This window comes from Aptenodytes forsteri, unplaced genomic scaffold, assembly GCF_000699145.1.
Source record: "Aptenodytes forsteri isolate BGI_AS27 unplaced genomic scaffold, ASM69914v1 Scaffold350, whole genome shotgun sequence".
In the NCBI taxonomy this organism is placed as follows: Eukaryota; Metazoa; Chordata; class Aves; order Sphenisciformes; family Spheniscidae; genus Aptenodytes; species Aptenodytes forsteri.
Window position 1 is genome coordinate 43,247 of NW_008794540.1, and position 7,593 is coordinate 50,839.

At 38.0% G+C, this 7,593-nt stretch overlaps 1 protein-coding gene across 1 annotated transcript in view; it reads right to left on the reverse strand.

Moving 5' to 3' along the window:
• ARHGAP42 (Rho GTPase activating protein 42) overlaps positions 1-7,593 on the reverse strand; it is a gene marked incomplete at its 3' end in the record, with an annotated part of 116,357 nt that overhangs the window by 42,302 nt on the left and 66,462 nt on the right. The window lies entirely within an intron of this gene.

A 7,593-nucleotide genomic window follows, 5' to 3' on the forward strand; every position in this document is an offset into this window, starting at 1 on the left:
AATATACAAAGCAAGTGATGCACAATGCAATTGCTCACCACCCGCCGACCGATGCCCAGCCAGGCCCCGAGCAGCGGCCCCCCCGGCCAGCTTTCCCCAGTTTATGTACTGAGCACGACGTCACATGGTATGGAATGGCCCTTTGGCCAGTTTGGGTCAGCTGTCCTGGCTGTGCCCCCTCCCAGCTTCTTGTGCCCCTCCAGCCTTCTCAGTCGGTAGAGCATGGGAAGCTGAAAAGTCCTTGGCTAGTGTAAGCACTACCTAGCAACAACTAAAACATCGGTGTGTTATCAACATTATTCTCATCCTAAATCCAAAACACAGCACTGTACCAGCTACTAGGAAGACAATTAACTCTATCCCAGCTGAAACCAGGGCAACATAATAAATATACATGAGGTTTTATGTAGGTGGTATCTTGCTAAGCAGATTTCTAACGCAAAATAATCTTCCCCAAGTTTTATAAATGTACCTACCTGTCACATTGTATTTGCTGAATAAAAACACTGTGGAAGAGGTAGGTGAGTATAACAAATTTGATGATGATATAGGCCTATTCTTTGTATTTAAGACTAATATATGCTTATTTTCCACCCACACTCTTAAAATATGAGGATGATGGAAAAGCACATACGTGGTTGCAAAAGGAAATTGGTCCAAAAGTCTGTTTCCAATAACGTTTTGATGTGTCTGAATATTTAAGCTTGTCTCATTTAAAAGAGTTATCCTGCCTTTTTCCTTTCCCACTCCTCTTAAGTTTTTCCCATCATGTGCAGACAATCCTCACATTTCTACTGTAAGACTACTTTAATACATGACAATACAAAAGAAAGCTATTGCTATGAGTAAATTAAGAAACACCTTATCTTCTGTAACCTGATTTACAATTTATACTTCAAAATTTTTAGATCAGATATTCTGAAATTTAAATCTGAAATTTAAGAAAAAGACAGCTTTCTCATAAGCTTTTCCATCTTTCAAGAAGTGCCAAATTTCAGGAAACAGGAGAAGGGATTAAAGTATATATCCCATCTGAGTATTACTAATGATAAAAATATAATTTTTAATTATAAAATTTTATATCCTCTAATTAAGAGCAACCCTCTGCCAGTGACTTTTACAATCTTAGGTAAGTCCTAATTCTTTCTAATGACTAACAAGTTGAATATTTTGAGAAAACAAAGAAAGCTCAAGACAACCAGTCCTACTTACGCATGTGCTAAAGCTATTAATGGTGCAAAAACTAGTTACTGGACATAATGCAGTAACATCAGGTCATCTTCAGAACTGTAGTGATTCTTTCCCCAACTCCCTTCTCCCTAGAAATTGTTATATACAAAACAAATAACTAGCCTGCATTGTAGCACCACCCTGTTTTTCTTTGTCATATCATGGGAAAGTCAGGTCAGTCAGAGAAATAATAAATAGAAGGAAGAATTTAATGCCATGAATGAAAACTTATCAATTAGCTGTAACAGCAAACCACTTAATGATTAGCTCCAGTGACTACAGTTCACAACGGTAATTATACTAGATTACAAAACACAACATATACTTTCTATCCTGCAAAAGGTTCCAATCTATTTAGTATGGAAAATATGCACAATTTAATGTTCTCATTACCTCACAATAGAAATATCTTCAAAAGACATCATAGGGAAAAGAAGGCACTTGACCTAACAAAATATTAATTAACAGTACAGAAAAATTCCCAATGCTATTCCTTATTTAATTGCAGCTATGCAGATATGAGGAAAAAAAAGGCAAAAAGAAAAAGGAAAAAAGAAAAAAGAAAAGCTTGTATTTTGCCTAGCAAGGGAAAAGAAGGCATACGAATTATCTTCCAAAATCTTTCCCAAACACAGTCTTAAAAGAAAGAGAGAAGGCAGAAGGCAGGACTCACCAAGAGTGAGTGGACTAGCCAAGAAATCTCCTTCGGTCACAAACAGAAATCGAGTTCAGTTGATCATACACTACAGATACGTTCTTTTGAATAAAAGGTGCAGTTAGTTGCATACTGTGTTATCTTGAGACAATGATGTTAAGGTGCTGGACTAAAAAATGAACTGGATTATTTTAAAATACAACACACAGGTGGCAAAGTCACCATCTTGAGGAAATCCCCGAGTCAAGGGCAAACTCAGCTGATGCCATGAAAAATGCAAAGAGAATTACCTTTTTTTTTTTCTTTTTTCCCCATGTCACTGAAAGTTGGGACACGAATCTGCCTAATCACAATATTAAAGCCTTTGGTCACAAGCTGCTGGAGTTCAGTGGTGGATACCCTGCCCAGGAGACCATCTACTTCAGAAGGTAACTTGCCATGTCCTTTGACAATGAGGCCTGGGTGCAGATGACATTTGCTGCACGCCTAGGCTTGATGTCGTGCTTGCCTTTGCTGCCTCAGAGGCCGGACCAAAGGAATGAGACATGGAGCCATGGGCAAAGCTCCTGCAGGATTACCTGTATCAGACTGGGAATGACTCAGCCCAGCTGGGTCAGCACCAATTCCTTCCCTAATAGATTTATGATACCAGTAGTAGGTATTCCTCTTGCCTCGTGAACTCGGAATCAAGCTGATATACAGGTAATGGATGATCCTGTCTGGTCAGGCACTTGAGCTCACATTAACATTAACATATTAACATAACTTTTACTAACAAGAGCTAGCAAAGAGTCTGAAGTCTAAGCTGCTTGGTGAGAGTCAAAGCAAAAGGTGTGAAAATGGGACTTGGCTATCTGAAATAGCTCCTGTTCTATCATACAGCATGTCAAATTCATGTCAGTGCCAGAAGGGATCCATTCACACATTTAATGCAGTTCCCAGTGCACCAAATCCAGCTGCTTGTATTTTGTGCTAACATCTACAACAAAACCCGTGAATTACATATCATATTATCTGTTCTCTTTATATGTAAAAAGGAAAACACAAAAAGTAAATGATCACAGCTAAACAGATACAACTCCCCCAAGAACTAGACAAAAAAAAAAAATTCAAATAAACTAATTGTGGTTGCGAGGCATCTTGTATCTCACATGAAGCTTCATTAAGATCTCCTTGGTACCATCCGTGAAGACACGCAGAATTTGAAGGCTCTCTTGGTCTTCTGCTAGCACTGCCAGCCCCCTCCCAGACTGTACCTCTCTGCTGTAACAGTAATCCACTCAACCATTACCTTCACAGTTTTTACACCAGTTAAATTAAAGAGAAAACTAATAACTTGGGGCTTCCTTGATACCAGGACAACTTCTAGTCCAAGCACAGTGTTTCCAGGGACAGCACATCCTATTAACGTCTTCCTTTTTCTCCAGATTTTAACACAAATAAAATTTCTCCCTTCAAAGCTAGAAGCGGACAAAGTAAGGAGAATTAACAGAAATAGACTGAGAATAAAGATCACTTGGCAGCTTTGACTGCATTAGTGTCTTTATTTGGTGATACTTCTGGGAATAAGGGTGCAGTGCCAGCAGGACAGTGTTTCTGGCACTGTACTGATCACTCAGACATGTTTCTGGGAAAAGTCTAAAAAATACTGGCCCCAACAGGTGAGTGAGTTCCCTTTGCTTGAAATGTCCTCTGCTATGCCAGTAAAAACCACATATTTGAATCTACTGAAGCCTCTGAAAACTGTTTACTTCATAAAAATTAAGAAAAAAAAGATACACTTAGAAGTAGGTGATTCATTTTCTGGAAGAGAAGAAACACTTCAGTTTACGCCAAGATAACTTTCACCTCGCACACACAGCTGGTGACTCACAGCACACAGGCACATCCTAAGTGGAGTCACAGACATCTCATTCCAGCTTTAGTCTTTTCTTCCGCAACCCTCAAAACACTCTCTTATACACAGCTGCTGCCCAAATTAATCATCCGAACCCTGGTCCCAGCAATCTGTGCCCATGAGACCGAGAACCCTGCTTTTCCACAAGCCAGGAGGTTTACAAAGAAAGTTTCCATGCAAAACTATCTCCTCAAAAGCTTAGGAGACAGCGGATTGCTTCTGCCTCTAGATTCCACATTGGATCAAACCCCAAGGAGAAAAGAGACGTGGCTGGATAAGAAAACTCGTGCTGTACTGTTACCAGAACAGACAGCACGAGCCATGACACAAAGCATAAGATACGTGGCCATTAGGAAGATGCTATTCCTGACCTCTGTACTGTCTCTTACTCCCCTTCAGCCTCCATCTACCTTTCTTCCTTGCACATCCTTCCTGCAGGTAATCCTCATCCTTCCTCTTTGCCCTGGAAACTTATCAATCATTTCTGTCAAAATATCAGCTAGAACATATAAAAAAACTGATGTGACATAATTAGGAGAGTGCAATAGAAAAAGAGAAATTATAAAATACTAATCCTTGACGTATTTTACACTGATGTATAAGTCATCAATACCTTTTGTATAGATCAAGTTCTGCAGACTCTAAGCACTGTAAATGTCTCTCTATAGTTGTTTAACCATTCTCAGGTGCGTCAGGTCACTGAGCCTTAAATCAGTTCAAAAATACTTACAGTTTAAATGGCTCAAATTTCTAACAACCCCATTAGGAAAGCTCTTAACCAAACACTCATCTTCTAGCATATAATGGAGTCTTACTAACTTCCAGTACCCTTTTGACAGGGTCAAGTCATGTAATACAGGATCCAGGTTTAATTCCTGGTTTTGTTCTCTCTGCTTAGTTTTCCTCTATAGTTTTATTTCAAAACTGATTAGACAATCTCCAAAAAGAGAAAATTATCTTTTAAAAAATAAATTTTGCTCAAGATACCACTAATTATAGACGTGCCAGTTAGAAGTTTAACTCAAAAGATGTTCTTCTTCCCTCTTGTTTTACAGAAATCTATGGCTGGGGGAAGAATTATAGACGTGCCAGTTAGAAGTTTAACTCAAAAGAGATGTTCTTCCCCTCTTGTTTTACAGAAATCTATGGCTGTGAAAAGATCAGACATCAATTATTCAAAAGGGGACTCAACTGAGTCAGATAATTTTTTTCCTGTTCAGAAAGATTTTGATTCCATGCTGTAACTAATCATATGCATGCAAAGAATCACTGGCATGATGCCTACAAATTTTAACCGCAAGTTGTATTTTTCGATGTGAAGCAGAAAGAGTTGTTATATTTTGAAGCTGACTTCTCTTTTCTAGTGGGAACATCAAGAAATCAGATTTTTTTTTTTAATGGTCTAAGTTTGCCACTACTTTGTGTCCAGTATTTTACGTCAAAATTGTTATATGTATCTTCAGAATTATTATATAAATTATTCCTTTTTATTTTTCATAAAGAGCCTTTGCCATCCTTCCCATTTCTTTCCATTTTTTCTAGTTGCAATGACTTTTGGTGCTATGCTTGTCTATTAGAATATCTTAGCTAAATTTTACATCTGTCCCTAAATAAAATATTTTAACTCTTTGTTTGTCCCAGAATTCATATTCAAACTTTAACATGCTAATCCTTAAAACAGAAAAAACTTGTGCATTTAGTTCACATTCATTTTCAATAACAATATCCTTGTGCAATCATAAAATAAACACGTTTTGTAAGAGGTGATATTAAAAGGATCAAGAAAGGAAATTAAAATAGAAAACGTTACAAAGAAACTATCTGGAGAAAAAATTTCAATGAGAATCCCTCACTTAATTAGGAAACAAGTGAACACTGTGAAACATGGCTGTGACGATTCCTTTTTTCCCCCCACCCAAAATTAGTACATATTTTTCTCACCAACTCAAGCTACGATGCAGAAACTGTAGAAACTGGCACAGAAATGCAATAGTAAGACTCAAATATAGATTGTCAGACACATTTGCCAGTGGAAGAAACTGAAGGCAATGGTGAATTCCACTGAGATCAATAAAGCCACATCCCCTTTCTTTCTGACAACAACTGCAAAAATGTCGATATAATAACACACTGGAAATGGTTCATTGCTGGAATTTTAGACTTCAAATATATTTTTCAAAGCCACCTTTTTCATTACCTTCCAAACAAAAATTAAAAATGTATTTCTACAAAGTTACTGGTATTTTGTTTGGAGTTGTAAATTTTGGGGATCATTTCTTACTAAGGAGTAGGACAAAGAAAAATAGAACTGTAGACTAGAAAATAAACTAAACTTAGTCTTGGAAAGAATGATTTGAGCTCAGATCCTATGGATTTCCTGGAAAATGTGAGATCTCAGAGTCTCACAACTTCTGAGGTGAAAAGAAATAAATTCACCTTCCATTTTATTTTGCCTGAGGTTTTGCTTAGAATTCTCATGCAGGTGGTAGGTGGGTTGGGAGGGTGGTGTTTTTTGTTTGGTTTTAATAAAATTGAAATTATCATAGGCATCTGAGACCACAGACTGCGTTTTGATAGATGTCTGGATGAGGGGATTTCTTTTTGGTAGAGATTTTGACTTGTTATGTGAATGCTCTCAGTTCAAGATAAGGCCGAAAGAGATTTTCCAAAAGGAAAAGTGAAAAGGGGATATAGAACTCCTTCCCTCTTCCTCCCCCCAGTCAGAATTTAACGTATCGTGAGGCTATAGGGTTTCTCCAAATCTGTGAGAAAGCTAGGAGGTCAAAGGGCATCGTTTATGTATTGTTAGCAAATCATATAAAGTGGAACAAAGTTACATCATAGTTTATAAAGAAATGATTGCTGCTTAATATAAAATAGTTAATAGCCATAAATTATGCCTTATGTTATTCATAACTGCTAGTGAAAACACAAATTGAAGGTGAATGCATCACGTAGCAAATTAAATGTCCTAACAACTATAAATCTTTAAATGCATTCTTTAATAAAAAAGAACAACCATACCCAAGCCATGAATATCCAGAAAAGAATATGGTGTAAGACACAAATATTTATAATAAAAAGAACATATTGCAACTATGAAGTATAACAAGGCAATAAACCGGGAATACAAGAGTGTTTAGCAGCATTAAAGCTATGAAGACAGATATTAAAAACTGGCAGTTTAAAAAATAACCTCAATTAAAATCAGGTAAGTAATGCATAAAACGAAAAAAACATACTTTAAACAACTGAAAACTAAAAAGTTTAGCACGGAGTTCACATCTGTGTAAAATACAGAATAACCCTGCAAGAGAGAATTTACTTTCAGGCTGATAAACTTCTGAAGAAATTTTTCTTTTCCCTCTGTAATCCCTTGATGGATCCAAGTAGCAGGTACTTCCAAAAGTGTTTCATAGAATCACAGAATAGTTTGGGTTGGAAGGGACCTCTAAAGGTCATCTAGTCCAACCCCCCTGCTGTGGGCAGGGACATCTTCAACTAGATCAGGTTGCTCAGAGCCCCCTCCAACCTGACCTGGAATGTTGCCAGGGATGGGGCATCCACCACCTCTCTGGGCAACCTCTGCCAGTGCTTCACCACCCTCAGCATAAAAAATGTCTTCCTTCTATCTAGTCTAAATCTACCCCCCCTTTAGTTGAAAGCCATTCCCCCTTGCCCTCTTCTGGACCCGCTCCAACAGGTCCGTGTCTGTTTTATGCTGAGGGCTCCAGAGCTGGACACAGTACTCCAGGTGGGGTCTCACCAGAGCAGAGGAGAGGGGCAGAATCACCTCCCTGGACCTGCTGGC